The following is a 22540-nucleotide window of genomic DNA, read 5'->3' as shown; positions in this document are numbered from 1 at the left end:
ATATAGACTATATGCATTGCTACGGAAGATCTAATCTTATCGTAGTCAACTCTTTGAACTTTGTCGTAAAACAACTTTTTGACAAGTCGAGCTTCTTCAAGGATATTGCATCCAAGTCTATTAATTTTACAGATATTTTTACTTTCAAAAAGTATTCAACTATCTTGGATTTCATGGCGCATAGCCATTTTAATGGAGTCAGGGCCCATCATAACTTCTTTGTATGTAGTTGGTTCATTATTGTTCAAAAATCAATCTTTTGTCCACAAATCATTTATTTGATCACAAAGTAAACCATACCTACAAGGTTCAATGGGTACTTCGATCTCCATGAGTATAACTCTTTTGTAGACATGGGAGCTATGATCGTCATGGCCGCTTCCGGAACCATTTCCGATGCTGCTATACTCTGATCATCATGCTCAGGTTCATAAACCTTATCAAATTCCATTGTCCTCCCACTCAAATACTTCACTAGAAACAATTTCTTGGAAATAAGTAAGAAACATCGACAAACACTTTTGCCTTTGTCTCCATAGTGAAAAGAATTCCCAATTAATTCTCTGGGATAACCAACAAAGACATTCATCCGATTTTGGTTGTAAACTTATTTACTTATGCTATGCATACCAAAATTTAAGAAAGGACTATTAGGGTTTATCCCCATGCCATAACTCGTATGGTGTCATTTCAACGGATTATGATGATGCTCTATTCAGTGTAAAAGCGGTAGTCTCTAAAGCATAATCCACAAAAATATAATGGCATCATTTATATTATCTCATCATTAACCCAACAAGGTTTGGATACGTCTCTTGGAAACTCCATCATCACTATGATACTCCAAGAAACGTGAGTTGTAGAACAGTTTCATAACTCTCTTAGATGTTCGCTAAAACTCGTAATTCAAATATTTCCACCATGATCCATTCATAGATATTTGACTTTTCTATTATGATGATTTCCACTTCATGCTGAAATTTATTTGAATCCATTCAAATGTTTCAAACTTCTTCCTTATCGAATATATCCACATATATATACTCAATTCATTGTTGGAAGTTTTCATGAAGTAGAAGAATCTCCCGCACACAACTATGCCCAGTGAACCACATACATCATCATGTATGTTTCCACTAAGTTAGTTGCCCGTTCAACTCTTGGCCTATGAACGGCATTTCAGTCATTCTCTTTAGAAAAGATTTGCAAGCGCCAAACGATTCAAAAATCAAATGACTCCAAAAATCCATTTGCATGGAGTTAGTTCATGCGTTCCTTTCTAACATGACCTAAATGGCGGTTCCACTAATAAGTGGAATTCACATCATTTGCCTTATGGCATTTTAGCGTCAGTGTTATGCATGTGTGCTTCACCATAAAGATTTATAATAACTTATACATCGTACATGGAAAACTGTCATAATTTGAACAACTCATTGTTTTCATTTGACTAGAACAAAACAACAATTATAAAGTTCTTTATTATAAATCTGAAGGGCTAGGTAGAATGCCAACGACGAACACAACAACACATTATTTTGTTCCAGACGTGCATTCCTACCATATTCTTTGTCAATCACTTAGGCCATTGTATTCTTGTATTGCATTGTTTTGTATGACACTTCATACCAACCAATATGGTACAACTACCCAAGAATTTCATTGTGTGACCAAACAAGGAATACATTCATAACATGTGTATCATCTATATACACCTGAGCTAGACTTTCTAGTCTTTTCTTTCTTTCTGCCAAAATATTTTGTAGTTTCTCTTTTAGCTTTCCTCATTCGCAGAAAACACTTCACCTTCAATAACTTCTAGGTTTGTTGGTCAAACATCAATAACCTTGAGGTTCTTACCTTGAAGTTGATCATCACATAACAAGTGTTCCGGATTTCACTATTAGTAACCTTTTAATGTGATGACATTTTCACTCATAATGTGTATCCATCAAATCATGATGTCTTTCCGAGACCATGTCTGTACATGCTAGGCTCGTAAAGTTTTAACCTTAATATTCGCATGTGCAAATCTGGCTTGCACCCGATGTATGCACACGTAGAATCTATAACACCCGATCATCACGTGATACTTCGAAACGACGAGTCTTAGACACGGTGCATACTAAGGACGATAACTTCATGGATATGGGAATATCGTTAGTGCCCAAATAGTTGGAGGATCGGGACGCCTAGCGTCTTCAACCTTCGTACATTCCCATAAAACTTATAAGTTTATGTAGTCTCACTAGATTATATTCTATCATCTTGCAATAAGGTCTTAGATATCACATATATCTCATACCTCGCTTATTTCTGAAAACAAAATTTTCAGCTCCTTACTTTTCAAACGGATTTGAATTTCAAGTTTCACGGAGACAAGATGATTTTAGGTACTAATTGAAACATTTGCTCTCTGAATCAGCAACGTGAGGTTTACTAAAAGTTTGCAATAGGACTTAATCATATCTTGATTCTTTAACAATACGGTACCAGTCCGTAAAGTTACTTGTCAGACTTAACAGTATTTTCTATCTCAATTACAAGACAAGCGCATGACAGATAACGGATGCCAATTCTACAAATTTAATTCAAAATACTATTTAGACTATGTTCATGATAATTAGTTCATGTTTTAATGTAATTACTAATGAACTCCCACTTAATACAACATCCCTCATAGTTGTTTAGTGGCACACGATCCATATCCACTACACCAAAACCGATCATCACGTGAGATGGTGTAGCTTTAATGGTGAACATCAACATGTTGATCATATCATCCATATGACTCGTGTTCAACCTTTCGGTTTCCTGTGGTCTGAGGCCATGTCTGTACATGCTAGGCTCGCCAAGCAAACCCAAGTATTTCCGCGCGTGCAACATGGCTTACACCCGTTGTATGTGAACCTAGAATCTATCACATCCGATCATCACGAGATGCTTCGAAACGACGAACTGTAGCAACGGTGCATACGAGGGGAGAACACTTTATTATCTTGATATTAATGTGAGGGGTCATCTTATAATGCTACCGTCGTGATCTAAGCAAGATAAGATGCATAAAGGATTAACATCACATGCAATTCATAATATGTGATATGATATGGCCTTTCTTCTTGTGCTTTTGATCTCCATCTCCAAAGCACATGAGCATGATCTCCATCATCACCGACATTGCACCAAGGTCCATGGCGCCGCTTCATGGTTGTCCATCACTTATAGCTACTATAACAACTACTTGAAATAAAGCTATTACATGATGAATAGACACGCATGTCTTAACAAATTTAAAGACAACCATTAGGCTCATGTCGGTTTCCATAATACAATAATGAACATCTCATACATCAAATATAATCATCATCACATCATGGCCATATCACATCACCAAACCCTGCAAAAACAAGTTAGACGCCTCTAATTTGGTTTGCATATTTTACGTGGTTTAGGGTTTTCGAGTAAGATCCAATCTACCTACGAACATGAACCACAACGGTGATACTAGTGTTGTCAATAGAAAGAGTAAATTGAATCTTGTTGCGGTCAGAAACCCACCGGCGAGCAGCGACGGGCAACACAGTAGAGCCGGGAGGCTCCCAGGGCTGCGGCTGGCCCTGGTCCCTCCGAGCGACGGCCCGCAAAGACTCCGGCACGCACGTCCGATGCTTCGGTGCAAGGGCGTGCCACCCGACCTATACCTGGTCGGGGAAGGTGTTGGATGTGCCTCGCTTAGTTTCCTGCATGGCATACATGTAAACATTAAATACGAGCCTCGATCGGCTCTCAGGTTGTCCTGTGAATCGGCTCAAGGAGCCGATCCACCCATGATCCGTATGAGGTGTACGGTCAGATGGTGGTCCTGCTTGATCAAAATAAAGCTAAAACGACCTACTACGATTTAGGGTTTTCACCACATAATCGGAACATCCTACTCGTGATTGAGCCTGGCGGCCACGCACGGTGATCGTAAACCGACCCTAGACAAGGCCTAAAAACCAACACGAAGTTGATCCCCGAAACATCCTGTCTAGGGCTAGCAAACTACACCCTACGCGCCACTGGATCCTTCAACCCGTTTGTAAGGCCTAACTATGCAGATATTAAACTAATCCTTGAAGAACAAGGAGCAATCATAACGGATCGGATCTACTAAATAATGATCAAGCGGGGTGCCGCCCTTACACCTAAGATAGGTATAAGGACGGCTAGACGTCTAAGGGTTGCACGACGACGGCATACGATGAACAATGCTAACCCTAAAACATCTATGATAACTATGTTGCTCGCCATCAACAAGGCTTCAGCACGAGCAACGCATGAACATCGAATAAACGTGTACTGCCTAGATCGCAAGATGCGATCTAGGCAGCATGATGCTTACCTGGAAGAAACCCTTGAGACAAGGGAGTTGGCGATGCGCCTAGATTGGTTTGTGGTGAACGTGATTGTTGTTTATTTCATAAACCCTAGATACATATTTATAGTCCGTAGACTTTCTAACGTGGGAATAATCCCAACCGTGCACAAGCCAAACTCTATCTAACCGACACGTATCCTACTATGTTACAGATACACGGGCAAACTAGCCCAAACTTTGCATACAAGGCCGATTCATGTATTTCTTCTATGTATATTCTTCAAGCCCATCTCCAATCGCGGCCCACCTCTGATCCGGTCAAATTCTGGTGATAACACATGCCCCCCTGGTTTTGGAAATGACAATTCCAAAATCACTCGCTTTTTCTTCGTCGGGTCATGTCGTGGCGGAGCGGAACCGTCGCGGTATCCTTCGTCATGATGCCTTGCCTCCTCCACTTCTCCGCGTGACCTGGCAATTTTTTTTTTTTTTGTTGGGCACCACTTCCTCGGAAACTGCTGTGGCATTGAATCTCCACTATATCCCCTTTTATTTAACCGTTCCAAACAGTTTTCTTCTTCATCCCCTTCGCATTAGCACTCCAAAAGCCCTCCTGTGCCACCATGTCTTCTTCTTCCTCCGCCTCATCGGGTCTTTCCACCCAATCCTCCTCCTCCCGCGAGCCGACGCCGGAGTGGGACCCGGAGGAGGCCCATGCGGCCAACATCCGCCACGCCATCGAAGCCGGGGAGGAGTCCAGTCACGACTTCTCCGTCTGGTCTGAGGACGACAAGTCCTCGACCGACGGGGAAAGTGACCTCCGCTTCCTCGCCGACGGGGAAACGGAGGAGGAGAGTGATGAAGATCGCTTCTCCTGGGATGACTTCACCTCCTCCGAAGAGGAGGGGGGGAAGAGGAGGAGGAGGACGACACCTCCTCCGATGAACCGCCGGCCAAGCGCTTCTGCCCCTGGCCGGGGAACCTCAGCAACTTCGATAGCGACGACGACGATGCTGACGAGGAGGACGAGGACAATGAGGGCCCTGCCGGCGGCCGCTGCAGCAGCGACGACGAGCCCGCCGGGAGTAGCGCCGACAGCGGCGACGACGGCGACGACGAGGGCAGCGATGGCCCGTAGATAGGACCCCTAGCATAGGATCAGTAGTAGTAGATGGGGCAATGTATCCCCTAGTACTTCCTTTTGAGAGCAATCAGCTCTTTATGTAAGAAATCCTGTTTATCAATGAAGAATTTCCCCAATTTGATTTTGCCGATTCCCTTTAATCTAATTTAGCCGATTTCCCCTCATACTGACTTTGCCGATTGTCCACTTAGCCAATGCCCAGTGAGCCGATGGCAACGCATCGGTCCTTCACAAATCTATCCTTCAACTCTTCGACTGATGAATTTGAGATCTGGTGGATAATGTAGAAGACCCTTGCCTTCAAGAGAGCCCTTAAATTCCTCCCACCAGCTCCAGTGATCTTCTTCTGCAAGGACTCACCATCTTTGACGAAGGTTGCGACGCAGGACCAACCGATGACACCCCAATCGGCTTCTAAAAACGGAGCATCTACCGAGGTCGGCTGCCCCCGAGCCTCGGCTCAAGGCGAGAATAGTGGTGAGGACGCATAGTTCGGACAAATGGACCCAAGCTCGAGCAAATCCGAGAAATCCACCACGCGAGCCAACCAGATTTGCCACCATTGGCCTCCAAGAAACGGTCAGCCACTCGGTCCTAGCCATTCCTACGAGTCGCTAAGAAGGTGGCCAACTTGGCCAAGCTGACAGTAGATACACAAGAGCTGATCACCTTTTCTTCTGTTGAAATCCGCGTCTTGAACACGCAGCTGGTAGATCTTGTGTAATTTGTACTAGAGTCAATGGCTGTGCATCGGCTTTACCTCGTGAGAAATTTTTTTTTACTGGCCGATTTTTCTATCGGCCCCCAATATTTCACTGCACATGTATCGCACATGTTCATCTAATTAGGTGCCCCCCGAGCCGATTCGCCGAGTAGCTGCGGATATCGGCTCTATAGTTAGCCAAGGCACTGTACTTGAACGTCGGCTCCGTTAGGACCAATGTTGACTTCTTCCAGCTCATCAGCCGACGTAAAAACGTTGCCCATTAGATCGACGTTGAACATAGGCGGAACGTATGGTGAAGATAATTTTTTGGCCGATTGCTGGAATCGGCCTCCACGTTGATCAAATCGCTCAATGAAGGCTTTGCGATGTTCCTCCATAGATCCTTAGGGCCGATCACACGGATCGGCATCGCCACGTTTGTCCATAGATGTTGCTCTTGTTACACGGTCAGACCGGTGGTTAAGACCAGCCTAACCCCGTCCTTCGTCACGTCGATGCGCTCGCAGTCGTCCAAATTGATGCCTGAGAGTGGCTCTTGGCCTGATGTCTCCCAAACGTCCATGCCGGCCGTTGAAATTTCGGCTGAATCATCCGCGTGGACGACCTCTACTTCATCTCCATCCCACTGTATCAGGCATTGGTGCATCGTGGATGGAATGCAACAGATTGGCGTGGATCCAATCTCTTCCTAGCGGGACAGCATAGGTGCTCTTGCTGTCGACAATAAAGAACGTCGTAGGGGTGGTTTTTCTTCCTACGGTCAGATCCACGTTCAGAACACCTTGTGCGTCAGATGCTTGGCAGTTTAAATCGCTCAGTGTCACATTGGTCTTGATCAGATCCGAGCTAGAGCGTCCCAACCGACGTAGCATGGAGTATGGCATAATGTTGACTGCCGCTCCGGTGTCCACCAGCATCTTGTTGACGGGCTGCCCATTGATATAGCCTCGCAAGTACAAGGCCTTCAGGTGTCTGTAGCTTCTTTCTCGTGGCTTCTCAAAGATAACCGGCCGTGGGCCGCAGTCAAGTTGCGCCACGGGTGCTTCGTCTAATCCTGGAGCACTAAACTCCGTCGGAAGGATGAACACCATGTTTGTGCCAGCCGATGTTTCATCATCGGCTTTCTTTTGTCTGGGACGCCACTCTTTCCTTTGTGGCCGACCTTCCTCGTCCAGGGTTCGCTGAATTTTCGCGGCCAGATCAGGTGTGGCACCCCCGGGATCAGGGTTAGACAAATACCAGATCTTCGTCTGACATAAGCCTAACCTAGAGCTCGAGAGACTACAGTGAGAGAATCGGTAACACAACAGTGACTGTACGACTCAAAACGGTAATACAAGCTCATAACTGAGCGAAGAACCAAAGTATTACAAGCGAGAGGTCACCGACCCGACATACATCAATCAACGGAAGCGAAGTTATGCTATTAGACATAGCAAGATAGCAAAAGGCCTAAAAGGCCGGGAGCATAACGACGACGTCCCAGCCCATAGATTCCGAGCTGCCACACGGGAACCCCAAGCTACTCGTCGATGTCGACTTAGAAACCACCATTTGTTGGAGCGACTTCGTCCGAAACAAAAGCATGCAAAGCCGAGTACGGGGACTCAGCAAGACTTAGTACAACCTTTTAGCAAAGCGGGTATGCGGGCTTTCTGTGGAGCTTCTTTTGCGTAAAGCCAGTTTTCCTTTGTCAGACAAGGGAGAGGAGAAGCTCGACTATCCAGAACCTTTAAAAGGGGATAAGAGAGCGATATCTCCATCTATATTGAACATCATATTGTATCCACCAAACTTCATCATCTTGAACCACTATCCTCGGATTACCCCCTCAACATCCGGAGAAGGTATCCGTAAACACACACTGTTTGCCAAGTTTTACGAGTAGGTTCATGTTGTCTATGATCACAGAATCCATTCCCAAGTCGTCCGTAACCGTGGACACGGCTTTTCGAAAAGATTTAATGGATAGAGTTGTAACATCCCTGTTTTGCTAAACATAATTAGTAGTTGTTTTGTGCATCATGAGCATCATGTAATTTGCATTAAGAAAAATTTGCAAATAAATTAAAGTGGAAACCCTAGTTTTGTGCAAGTTCTACCTCTATTTGAAATGTGTTCAAATGTTTGAAACCTCAACACATGAATATGTGGACCTTCAATTAGTATTAGGAAGTGTCCTAAATATTTTCCTATAAAAGTTTAGAGTGTTTTTGGGTTTGCAAAAGAGTCCAAACTAACAAAAGGGAAGTGATTTAACCCTGCAGGGGTGCACAACTTTACCCACACGTGCCAACCGATTCTTAGTGCCAGTACATTAGCTCTCTTCCTTGGAAAGCCGGCAGAGAGTGGTTGACCACGACCTTTACCTTGCTTGTCGCCGAGACCATGAGTCACGCGCTAAGGATTATTCCGCCAGTAACGGGTCAAGTCCCGAAGTCGGTCCTTAACAATGTGAGCCGAGGTGGGTTTCCCCGGAGGCCGCAACCCCCGACCACCACGACCACGCTTACCCGCCTGTTATGTACCTTTAACCCCCAAGCAAAATGCAATGCATATGACCAGGTAACGCGCAAACTATGTGACTCATGGAATCTACTAGGCAAGTTAGTGAGTCGAGAGGGTACCATAATAGGGCCTCGTGTGGTTGTACGCTCGGTCTTGGTTCAAGAGGCGAGAACTCGGTTCCTAGGGTCGGCAGAAACGAAACAACCCACCACATCCCAATGTGGCCTCTCGTCCGAGCCTTTAATCATGTTTATCAACCTCTCTACACTTACCACGTCAACTCCGTCATGCTAGATTTATTTCATTGTATGGCTCCGGTCCGAAGACCGGAGTAGTAGCGTAACAAACTAAGCATGGCTAAGCATAAAGAGATAAAGGCTCTAACGACGCACACATGCCCAACCTAGTTATGCTAGGAGCAAGTGGATCGGGTATTTGAGGCTACAAGGGTGGAACATGCAATAGATAGGATAACTCTACCTATCGATAAAAGACGAGTTGAATCGTATGCAATATGTAGGAACCGGAGTAAAAGCATTTCAAAAACATATATGAACCAGGCTAGGGCTTGCCTTTGTCCCTGACAAACCAAAGTGGAGCTTCGATAAACTTGTACTTGACTTGTTTGTCGGTGGACAATATTGATCTTCGGTGCTATCATCCTTCATCGTCTTGGTCATGTGTTCTATCGATCGCGAAGAAGCAAATACTATAAAGAGAGAAATAACAATCAACACATGGCATCGATGCAATGCGCATACAAGAATGATGATATGACGTGTTAAAGATATTGAATTAATCCTAAGACATGATCATCATCTCATTTTTCTGAAGATTTTGATATATTATACACCTTTTTCTGATTTAAAATGAAATAGTTATGAATTTTACAAGTGTTAACCATTTTCTGCAATTTCTGGAAAATAATAAAAGGCTGACATGCCGGACCCACTGTCAGGGTTTTAATCATTATGGAAACATTTATGAAAATAATAAAAATCTGACAACGGGCCCCACCTGTGATGATTTTCTATTTACAGAAAAAATAGAGAAATAAAAGGGAAAAACGGGCGGGCCCCACCGTGGTCAACCGCCGGGGACAACCGACGGTGGCCGGCGCCGGCGACGCGCAGAGGCGGCGCTAGAGCGCACGGGGGCACGCGCAAATGGGCGCGTTCGACGCGCCAGACGACGGGGAACCAAGTGGGGGCGGCGCCGCTTACTAAATGTCGCCGGAGCGGCGGCCACGACGATGGCCGGCGGTGGCCGGCAGGCTCACACGGCGCGCGGCCGATAGAGAGCAAGAGGGAGGGAATGGAGAGGTGCCGGAGCACCAGAGGCTCACCACGAGCATGAAGGAGGGCTCGGCGAGGCCAGAGGAGGCCGGGAGGCACCACGGCGAGCTCGGCCGGCAGCGGGGAAGACGACCTTGCCGAGGGCGATTGAGGGCGCCCGCGGCCGATTCCGTTGGCGGAGAAGCTCCAGGAGGCGAGGCGGAGCGGTTGGCGTGCTCAGCTGGGCGCGGGGTGGCCGGTAGCGGCGGGGCTATGCGGCGGCCGGAGCTAGGGTTTGCTCGGCCGCGCACGCAGAGAGAGGGAAAGAGGGACGACGCGAGGGGGGGGGAGAGGATAGGGACGAGAGGAGAGGGCGCCGTGGAGGTCTTATCCTCCCAGGGGAGGGCGGTGCGGCGAGCATCTCCTCGCCGGGATCGACGGCGGGAGGGCTGCCAGGCAGCTCCCTGCCTGTGTGAAGGAAGAAGACAAGGGGAGTTTTTCACAAAACCCCCTAGGTCTTGATGATTTCTCCGGGATTTTAAAAACAGGGCTAAATCACTTCCCTTTTGTTAGTTTGGACTCTTTTGCAAACCCAAAAACACTCTAAACTTTTATAGGAAAATATTTAGGACACTTCCTAATACTAATTGAAGGTCCACATATTCATGTGTTGAGGTTTCAAACATTTGAACACATTTCAAATAGAGGTAGAACTTGCACAAAACTAGGGTTTCCACTTTAATTTATTTGCAAATTTTTCTTAATGCAAATTACATGATGCTCATGATGCACAAAACAACTACTAATTATGTTTAGCAAAACAGGGATGTTACAACTCTATCCCCCTTACAAGAATCTCGTCCCCGAGATTCCTAAGGTAGGAAAAGAGAAGGTAACAAGGACTACACCGGTCTTCAACGAGCTTGTTGATACCACGATGATCTTCTTTGTTGAATAAGTTGATCCACGACACCATGAAGAAGTTGATCCCCAACACCATGAAGAACTCTTCACTTTGCTTTCTTTACCCTAAAGGAAAGAGGGAATGACACTGGACGGTGGATCTTCACAAAGATCGAGTATCTCATGGTCAACTCATGGAAGGAGTGTTCAGAAACAACGTTTGAGCTGACAAACATGAAACACGTCAAGGTAAAGGAGGAGATGAAAGAAGATTCAAATTTTTGGTACACAATTGCTCCACGCTTGATAAGAACACGAAGGACAAGGTAGCGAGGAGTTAAACTGCCTTTGATACCATGACGAGGCACTCTTACATAGGGTGACTCGTGGAAGCACAAATTATTTATGAAACCAGAGCAATTTTGGATTTCAAAATCCTAGTCACTTTTCTGGCATGGGTACATGAAATGGTGTTTGTCTACACAAAAGGTTGGGCCTAGATGACTGACGAATTCACACAACGTGTCAATCGATTGGAACTTCGGTATAAACAACAGGAAGGGTAGGAGAACTAGCTAGTCGAGTGTCAATGATCACCGGGGAGTGAAATTTCTCCTAACGGAGTGGTTGTCACCGGAGAAATGATTTCGAGGGATTGACCGAGAGATATTAAGCAACTCTGATTATAAGGTTCTTCTTGATGTTCTAGACACCAATTTCAGGCTATTGACGAGCCTTCAGTAGGTCATCAAGCAAAGGTCAAGACTTCAGGATTTGAAAAGCATCATAAGGGCAACTCCTAGAATAAGTCGCACAAGATCCTTATGGAGAGTGGTTATTCTGGATGATTCAAGAGATTATAGCATTAGGCCTTCCGACTAATTGTGTTAAGCACGACATCAATCTTGTCAGATTTACAAAGAGACCTATGTCAAAAATCCTTGAGAAACACTAACCATCATTGCCGCTTGAGATTCATCTTAGGTTAGGTGTAAAGATATTTCAGACTCAGAATGTACGAATAGAAATTGCAACAACTACCACCAAGGTAAAGTTGCTAGATTCTCAAGATATGGACCACAATGTCAAGCTCCAAAGGATTGAGCTAGATTGCTTAATACATGTGGTTGCGACTGGAAAGGTAATTGCGTGCACATGAACTTGTAATGTAACACAAGTGAGTCCTTGTGGGGACATCAAAGAAGATTTTGAAGTTCTTAAGTTTCTTCTCTTTCTTGAACAAACCAGTTAGTGGCTTAGGGTGCATAGAGGAACATTTCAAGGAATGGAGGCAACCACCTTCCATCTCAAGAATACTTCGCACATGCATGGTCGACTTGCGATGGTTCCCGAGGAAAACAAAGGAAACTCGACTCGAATTCACGGCGACATCTTTCAGCAGATGCACATGAACCTGAGAAGGTCACTTCTGACATCCAGATCACATACTTCATGATAACACAAAGATGGTTCTCAAAAGTTTCCAATATTAGTGCCAACTGTTCAATATGAATCTCTTTCAAACATGGAGAAAATAAGAATGTCATCGGTGGGCTCAATAACAAACTTATCGAGATACTCCAATGAGGAACTCATATTCTGCATGAACGAGGCACAAGTATTGGTCAGACCAAAGGACATGAAGGTATACTCAGACGAGACACCATGAGTATAAAATCATCAAGATAGTCTTTGGAACTGAGTTTGATTTGACGATAGCCCAAACTCAAATCAAATGTGGGAAGATAGCATTTCCATAAAGGAGATACTTTCTGACTTCAACACAGACAACACTAGATATCCCTTTATGAAGGAACAAAGTTAGATAGAGCTTCTTTTTTTTTTCAACTCTCCAAGTTGTTGTATAGGCTCAACCAACTAGTCCAGGTATCCAGTATGATTTCTTGGAGAAAGGAGTAGTTCACAGAACTAACTTACTCATGAACTCGATAAAACGGTCATGTGGCAACATGGCGATACTTCTAGAAAGACATCCAGAATATCACGAACCACCGAAATATCACTGAGTTCAAGAGGACAACTTGCTTTACAAAGCAAACGATATGGTCTTGAGAGCTTTGGGATGGACCTAACTCTTTGACCGAATATGTGCCAGAACAATGGACTTGGCAGCACAATCAGACTTTGCTTAGAAATTGGCGAACCAATCATGCTAAGAATGACACAAACGTCCTTGGATTTCAAAGCAGTGAGAATTGCTAAGAATCTCGGATAGCCACATCAATAAATACACCCCAACATTCCCAAGCACGAACAACTCGGAGGAAGGGCGAGTAAAGATATGTAAGAGCATCACTTCATCAACAAGGCCATGACACAAAGCAAGACCTCATGATATAGAAGAGGGTGATACTCTAAGGTAGAACAGAACAAAAGCTAATGAAGCCTCTTAATCTGCGGATTACAATACTTTGACCAAGTCTTAGTAACGGACAAGGTACTGGAGTTTGTTTCTCCTGACATACCGAAGTGAAATGTCTTGACGAACCACAGAAGTAACATACACTGGAAACACCAATGCACATTAACCACTTGGCTTCTAACTAGCAGACAAAGGTTGGAAAGCAACTACAGAAGAAGAACACGATCAGGATCAGAATTCCTGATTGGTAGATGCACAAGTTAACACTCTTGGGAAACTCATGCTGAAAAGGGAGGTGTGGCAGAGTCACAGACATAGAAGTGGGACTCGCAAAGAGCACTCTTGTCGTGATCCATTTAGTTCAATGAGAGAACCTCTGCGATTGCTAAGGGAAGGGAAAGATCTTTATTGCCGCAATTCAATACGACAATAAGCACAAGGTTTAACACTAGCTTGATTTGAATTTAGCCATACCGATGAAATGTTTGAACATTAACACCAGTGTTCAATGGCATGAATCTTGGGTTAAAGGCCAGCTTCATGTACTAAGATTCGCATACTAGAATCCAGCACAATCGGGGACCTTCGGTTCAAGTCCAAGGGTTAAAAACCGAGAAAGGAGTAACTACTAAATGAGTGACACAAAGGACACTGCGATGTAGTAATCACAGCGTAGCATCTAGAAGCAATGCATAGCTTCCAAAGTACCAAGCAAATAGAAAGGAGGCATTCAAGACGAAAGGAAACCTCGAAGCCTAGAACAGAAGGATGTGGAACCCACAAAATGGAGAGATCATGATGGAAAGAAATCTCTCTATTAGAACAAAACAAGGAGGATGCATAGAACACACTCGACTCTAGAGAACTCTGCACTAGGTCAACTGGTTTAGGAACGACATGCCTTCGAGGCACCTAAGTTTTGAAAGACTAGAAGAGATTGAAAAACTTTCAAATCAACACAAGGTAAGGCACCTTAGAATTAGAGCGATACCAGATAAGGAGTAAAAAGAATCCTAATCAGATTTTCGAAAATACTTGTAGCTTTCAATAGTTTTCACAAACACTAGACTCAACATCGACCAGCAGAAAGGGTTTCCTACAGGCAGTTCTGCTCTGATACCAAAACCTGTGGCACCCCCGGGATCAGGGTTAGACAAATACCAGATCTTCGTCTGACATAAGCCTAACCTAGAGCTCGAGAGACTACAGTGAGAGAATCGGTAACACAACAGTGACTCTACGACTCAAAACGGTAATACAAGCTCATAACTGAGCGAAGAACCAAAGTATTACAAGCAGAGGTCACTGACCTGACATACATCAATCAACGGAAGCGAAGTTATGCTATTAGACATAGCAAGATAGCAAAAGGCCTAAAAGGCCAGGAGCATAACAGCGACGTCCCAGCCCATAGATTCCAGGCTGCCACCTGGGAACCCCAAGCTACTCGTCGATGTCGACTTAGAAACCACCATTTGTTGGAGCGACTTCGTCTGAAACAAAAGCATGCAAAGCTGAGTACAGGGACTCAGCAAGACTTAGTACAACCTTTTAGCAAAGCGGGTATGCGGGCTTTCTGTGGAGCTTCTTTTGCGTAAAGCTAGTTTTCCTTTGTCAGACAAGGGAGAGGAGAAGCTCGACTATCCAGAACCTTTAAAAGGGGATAAGAGAGCGATATCTCCATCTATATTGAACATCATATTGTATCCACCAAACTTCATCATCTCGAACCACTATCCTCGGATTACCCCCTCAACATCCGGAGAAGGTATCCGTAAACACACACTGTTTGCCAAGTTTTACGAGTAGGTTCATGTTGTCTATGATCACAGAATCCATTCCCAAGTCGTCCGTAACCGTGGACACGACTTTTCGAAAAGATTTAACCCTGCAGGGGTGCACAACTTTACCCACACGTGCCAACCGATTCTTAGTGCCATTACATTAGCTCTCTTCCTTGGAAAGCCGGCAGAGAGTGGTTGACCACGACCTTTACCTTGCTGTCGCCGAGACCATGAGTCACGCGCTAAGGATTATTCCGCCGTAACGGGTCAAGTCCCGAAGTTGGTCCTTAACGATGTGAGCCGAGGTGGGTTTCCCCGGAGGCCGCAACCCCGGCCACCACGACCACGCTTACCCGCTCGTTATGTACCTTTAACCCCCAAGCAAAATGCAATGCATATGACCGAGTAACGCGCAAACTATGTGACTCATGGAATCTACTAGGCAAGTTAGTGAGTCGAGAGGGTACCATAATAGGGCCTCGTGTGGTTGTACGCTCAGTCTTGGTTCAAGAGGCGAGAACTCGGTTCCTAGGGTCGGCAGAAACGAAACAACCCACCACATCCCAATGTGGCCTCTCGTCTGAGCCTTTAATCATGTTTATCAACCTCTCTACACTTACCACGTCAACCTGTCATGCTAGATTTATTTCATTGTATGGCTCCAGTCCGAAGACCGGAGTAGTAGCGTAACAAACTAAGCATGGCTAAGCATAAAGAGATAAAGGCTCTAACGACGCACACATGCCCAACCTAGTTATGCTAGGAGCAGTGGATCAGGTATTTGAGGCTACAAGGGTGGAACATGCAATAGATAGGATAACTCTACCTATCGATAAAAGACAGTTGAATCGTATGCAATATGTAGGAACCAGAGTAAAAGCATTTCAAAAACATATATGAACCAGGCTAGGGCTTGCCTTTGTCCCTGACAAACCAAAGTGGAGCTTCGATAAACTTGTACTTGACTTGTTTGTCGGTGGACAATATTGATCTTCGGTGCTATCATCCTTCATCGTCTTGGTCACGTGTTCTATCGATCGCGAAGAAGCAAATACTATAAAGAGAGAAATAACAATCAACACATGGCATCGATGCAATGCGCATACAAGAATGATGATATGACGTGTTAAAGATATTGAATTAATCCTAAGACATGATCATCAGATTAACTGGGGTTCGACGGAACTAGGGTTAGCAGTTCCGGAGACCTCAGAGGGGTACAATTAGTTCTTCTAAACAAATAGGATTTGAAGTTGTTTATGAATGCATGCTTTTGATACTAAAGTGTAGATCTCATTTTTCTGAAGATTTTGATATATTATACACCTTTTTCTGATTTAAAATGAAATAGTTATGAATTTTTCAAGTGTTAACCATTTTCTGCAATTTCTGGAAAATAATAAAAGGCTGACATGCCGGACCCACTGTTAGGGTTTTAATCATTATGGAAACATTTATGAAAATAATAAAAATCTGACAACGGGCCCCACCTGTGATGATTTTCTATTTACAGAAAAATAGAGAAATAAAAGGGAAAAACGGGCGGGCCCCACCGTGGTCAACCGCCGGGGTCAACCGACGGTGGCCGGCGCCGGCGACGCACAGAGGCGGCGCTAGAGCGCACGGGGGCACGCGCAAATGGGCGCGTTCGACACGCCAGACGACGGGGAACCAAGTGGGGGCGGCGCCGCTTACTAAATGTCGCCGGAGCGGCGGCCACGACGATGGCCGGCGGTGGCCGGCAGGGTCACACGGCGCGCGGCCGATAGAGAGCAAGAGGGAGGGAATGGAGAGGTGCCGGAGCACCAGAGGCTCACCACGAGCATGACGGAGGGCTCGGCGAGGCCAGAGGAGGCCGGGAGGCGCCACGGCGAGCTCGGCCGGCAGCGGGGAAGACGACCTTGCCGAGGGCGATTGAGGGTGCCCGCGGCCGATTCCGTTGGCGGAGAAGCTCCAGGAGGCGAGGCGGAGCGGTTGGCGTGCTCAGCTGGGCGCGGGGTGGCCGGTAGCGGCGGGGCTATGCGGCGGCCGGAGCTAGGGTTTGCTCGGCCGCGCACGCAGAGAGAGGGAAAGAGGGACGACGCGAGGGGGGAGAGGATAGGGACGAGAGGAGAGGGCGCCGTGGAGGTCTTATCCTCCCAGGGGAGGGCGGCGCGGCGAGCATCTCCTCGCCGGGATCGACGGCGGGAGGGCTGCCAGGCAGCTCCCTGCCTGTGTGAAGGAAGAAGACAAGGGGAGTTTTTCACAAAACCCCCTAGGTCTTGATGATTTCTCCGGGATTTTAAAAACAGGGCTAAATCACTTCCCTTTTGTTAGTTTGGACTCTTTTGCAAACCCAAAAACACTCTAAACTTTTATAGGAAAATATTTAGGACACTTCCTAATACTAATTGAAGGTCCACATATTCATGTGTTGAGGTTTCAAACATTTGAACACATTTCAAATAGAGGTAGAACTTGCACAAAACTAGGGTTTCCACTTTAATTTATTTGCAAATTTTTCTTAATGCAAATTACATGATGCTCATGATGCACAAAACAACTACTAATTATGTTTAGCAAAACAGGGATGTTACATCAGGCCGCGCCTTCCTCAACGTGTGTAGGTATAACCATTCGGCTTCCTCCAAACCACGCAGTCGCTGAACCCTACGCTTTTGGGAACGGCTGAGTCCATCAGGGCACCACCTTGGCCGGTGGTACTTATCTTCTTCTTCTTCATCATCGTCTCCCAATTCCTCGAGATCTTCCACCCAAGAGGACTCAGCGTGCTTGTTCCGAGGCGGGAGAGGCCCTAGACGTTTGAACACGGACACGTTAGCCGCATCCTTCTTCTTCCGTCTACATTCGGGCGCTTGCCGATTGTAGGCAATCGGCTCATTCCTGAATCCCAGCGAGTGTCTGAAGAAGGGACAGTCCCAGTGCCTATCCACGTCGTCTTGCTCTCTCGACTTTTCCTTGGCGTGGCGCTCATATCTCTCCTCGTCGCGATCATGCCGACGATGTCTCCTGGCGTCCCTAGCCGGGACGATCTCTTTCATCATCGTCGTTGTATCGTCGGCGTTGGTCATATTGACTCACATATTTGTTGAGGAGGTGATCAGAGAGAGGTCGCTGATATCTCACGTTCCTCACTTCTCCCTCTGTGATGTAGCGCTTGCCATCGTGACGGAGCCGATCGCGTGGAACGGCTTCCTCTCGTGTCCTTGCTATGAGAGCAGCTGCCCTCGTCTCCGTCCTTACCGCAGTGGTGCCCAGGTCCTACCATGTTGATATTGAACGAGAATCCTGGCTGGCACCCTCCATGGTAAGTGCACTCCACCATGTTAACGGCGGGGAAGGGGTGTGTGTCGACTTTCATGGCGTACTGGCTGAAAATTAGACGCCCTTGTTCTATCGCCATTTGGACCTGCTGACGCCACACCCTGCAGTCGTTGGTGGCGTGGGTGAACGTGTTATGCCATTTGCAGTATGGCTTTCCGTTCAACTCCTGCGCCGTGGGGATCTTGTGGCCTTCGGGTACCTTTAGCTGCTTCTCCTTCAGCAAGAGGTCGAAAATTTGTTCAGCCTTGGTGACATCGAAGTCAAACCCTCTTGGAGGACCTTGTGGCTTAACCCACTTACGGGACACGGGGCTTGCCCCCGAGTCCATTCAGCCATCGCTACCTCCCCGATCTCCCGCGAGCCTTCATCTTCATCTGCCTCAACCAGGACCACCGCACGTTTGAATTTATCCCGGTAAACATCCGGGTGGCGCCGCTCATATGATGACAGCCTTCGCACCATGTGCGCCGGTGAAGGGTACTCGCTTGAGAGGCCACGTCCTTGATCGGTGATGCGAGACCCACCACCGCCAACTCGATCGCTTCTTTTCGCTCACACGAGCCAAATAGCATCGGTTCCTAACGTTTCGAAGCGCTGGATGTATTCCGACACTCGTTTCTCCGCGCTTCGTCGTACTTGTGCTAGATCGGCAATGCCAGCCTCGGAAGCCTCTGAGTGATACTGCATGTTGAACTGCTCCTCCAACTGCTTCCAAGTCCGGATTGAGTCTGGTGGCAGCGATGCGTACCACCCGAAAGCCGATCCCGTGAGGGACTGTGCGAAGAACCTCACACGCAGCTCATCTGATGCTGAGATCGTGCCCAGCTGTGCCAAATATCGGCTCACATGCTCGATTGAGCTGGAACCATCCGATCCACTAAATTTGGAGAATTCGGGGAGCCGATATTTGGGTGGTAGTGGGATCAACTCGTACTCGTTGGGGTACGGCTTGGAATAGCCGATTGCCCTCCTTTCGGCACCATGCCGAACTCGGTCTCTCAAGATTGTACTCGATCCGATCCGCGGTGCCGGGCCGCGGAGTCGAACTCCGAAGATTTGCCGGAGTGGCATACTTAGCCATCCATGCTTGCTTCTCAAGCTCCGAGCCAACCGCGGGAGTTGGGCTGCGGAGATTTATCGGGGTGGCATACTTAGCTAGCCACGTCTCGCTTCTCAAGATCTCGTTCCCGAAGTTCCTCCTCGCCGTTCCGAAGTCCCTGCTGTTGCGGTCTGGTTTGTGAGTGCCCGATTCTGCGAGTCCGGCACGTATGTGCACGTGTATCCGTGAGGGATCTCCTTAGGCGCCTCATGCAAGAACTGGTAGTCACTAGGGTCACCACCGATCTTGTAGACGACGTATGCCGGTGAATTCGGCGCTTCTGGTGCTGCCAACGCGAATGGCAGCGGTGGACGGGACTGGAGTGGCATCTCTCCTTGGTGAGTCCCTAGAGCTGGTCCTGACGGAGAGTACCGATGCTTCATGATTTCTCGGATCACGCGAAGAGCGACACGCTCCAAAGTGTTCACCGAGGCTCTCGGAATGGCGGTGTAGCGAATGAGCTACCATGAAGTTAATCTCTCGACGCGAGCGACCTGGTGCGTTCTTCCGACGGGGCGGACAGGTCCACTCCATCGAGCGCGCCTTCAGGTGAGAACCCTTTCCACCTGATGCCATGTGAGCGGGTTCTGTGAAAAGATCCGATGAGGTCGGCTTCGAGGATCGCTTTGACCTCGTCATACTTCTTCTTGAGCTCCTCAGTGAGATCCTCGTACGTGACTGGAGTGCCTTCCGCCATCTCAGATGTAGATGGCGATGCGGTTGATGTCGAAGATTGTCCCACCGGCGTGCCGAAATGTGTTGACGTCGAAACCCACCGGCGAGCGGCGACGGGCAACACAGGTAGAGCCGGGAGGCTCCCGGGGCTGCGGGCTGGCCCTGGTCCCTCCGAGCGACGGCCCGCAAAGACTCCGGCACGCACGTCCGATGTTGGTGCAAGGGCGTGCCACCTGACCTATACCTGGTCAGGAAGGTGTTGGATGTGCCTCGCTTAGTTTCCTGCATGGCATACACGTAAACATTAAATACGAGCCTCGATCGGCTCTCAGGTTGTCCTGTGAATCGGCTCAAGGAGCTGATCCACCCATGATCCGTACGAGGTGTACGGTCAGATGGTGGTCCTGCTTGATCAAAATAAAGCTAAAACGACCTACTACGATTTAGGGTTTTCACCACATAATCGGAACATCCTACTCGTGATTGAGCTCGGCGGCCACGCACGGTGATCGTAAACCGACCCTAGACAAGGCCTAAAAACCAACACGAAGTTGATCCCGGAACATCCTGTCTAGGGCTAGCAAACTACACCCTACGCGCCACTCGGATCCTTCAACCCGTTTGTAAGGCCTAACTATGCCAGATATTAAACTAATCCTTGAAGAACAAGGAGCAATCATAACGGATCGGATCTACTAAATAATGATCAAGCGGGGTGCCGCCCTTACACCTAAGATAGGTATAAGGACGGCTAGACGTCTAAGGGTTGCACGACGACGGCATATGATACGATGAACAATGCTAACCCTAAAACATCTATGATAACTACGTTGCTCGCCATCAACAAGGCTTCGAGCACGAGCAACGCATGAACAACGAATAAACGTGTCTTGCCTAGATCGCAAGATGCGATCTAGGCAGCATGATGCTTACCCGGAAGAAACCCTCGAGACAAGGGAGTTGGCGATGCGCCTAGATTGGTTTGTGGTGAACGTGATTGTTGTTTATTTCATAAACCCTAGATACATATTTATAGTCCGTAGACTTTCTAACGTGGGAATAATCCCAACCGTGCGAGAAGCCAAACTCTATCTAACCGACACGTATCCTACTATGTTACAGATACACGGGCAAACTAGCCCAAACTTTGCATACAAGGCCGATTCATGTATTTCTTCTATGTATATTCTTCAAGCCCATCTCCAATCGCGGCCCACCTCTGATCCGGTCAAATTCTGGTGATAACAAATCTTCACTATGGTGGGAGAGACAGACACCCGCAAAGCCACTTATGCAATACAAGTTGCATGTCAAGCGTGGAGCAAGTCTCATGAGACGCGGTCATGTAAAGTTAGCCTAGGCCGCTTCATCCCACCATCCCGCAAGATGCAAAGTACACTAACCAAAAACAACAAGAGCATCAACGCCCACAAAACCATTGTGTTCTACTTGTGCAATAGATCTATGCATAGACACGGCTCTGATACCACTGAAGGGTTCGTTGCATGGAAAACAAAAAAATTCTACCGTGAACAAGAACAAAACCAAGATCCAATCTAGGAAAAGCCAAGATCTAATCTATGAAGATCGAAGAAACGAGATGTATGTGAGACTAACCCTCGAAGATTTCCAAAGCTTACGAGATTAGATCTCGTTGTTGATGTAGTCGATCATCCAGTGCTGCAATCCGGCAGCACTTCCGTACTCGGTCGTGCGTACGGTGTCGATGAAGCCCGTCCTCTCCCCGTTCCAGCGGGCATCGGAGGTGTGGTAGATCCCCTCGGAATCCCAGCAGCACGACGGTGTGGTGGTGGTGGAGGAGGAGAAAAGCTGCAGGGCTTCGCCAAGCCGGAGCAACTCTATGGAGGAGAGAGGGGGCGGCCAGAGCTAGGTCTGGAAGGGGTGGTGTGCCCCCTGCCCCCTCCCCTCTTTATATAGGGGGGAGGTCGGTTGGGGTGGCCCCCCAAGCCCATCTAGGGCTTGGCCGGCGGCCAAAAGGGGGAGGGGGAGTTTTCTTCCCCCCCAAGTTGATCCCCCCTAGGGTTTTGGGGAAACCCTAGGGGTTTGGCCGGCTGGGCCTTGGGGGGCATGTGCCCCTGGCCCATTAGGCTAGGGAGCATCCCCTCGGCCCATGCTAGGCCTCCTAGGGTCGTGGGCCCACTGGTGGGACCCCTGGAACCTTCTAGAACCTTCCCGGTCTTTCAACGGAAAAATCCCGAACTTTTCCGAAACTATAAATTAACTTCCCTTATATGAATCTTATTCTCCGGACCATTCCAGACCTCCTCGTGATGTCCTGGATCCCATCCGAGACTCCGAACAAACTTCGGTCTCCATCTCATATTCCGAATCTACTTAT

Source organism: Lolium rigidum, chromosome 1 (assembly GCF_022539505.1).
Source record: "Lolium rigidum isolate FL_2022 chromosome 1, APGP_CSIRO_Lrig_0.1, whole genome shotgun sequence".
Lineage (NCBI taxonomy): Eukaryota > Viridiplantae > Streptophyta > Magnoliopsida > Poales > Poaceae > Lolium > Lolium rigidum.
This window is presented reverse-complemented; position numbering follows the sequence as displayed.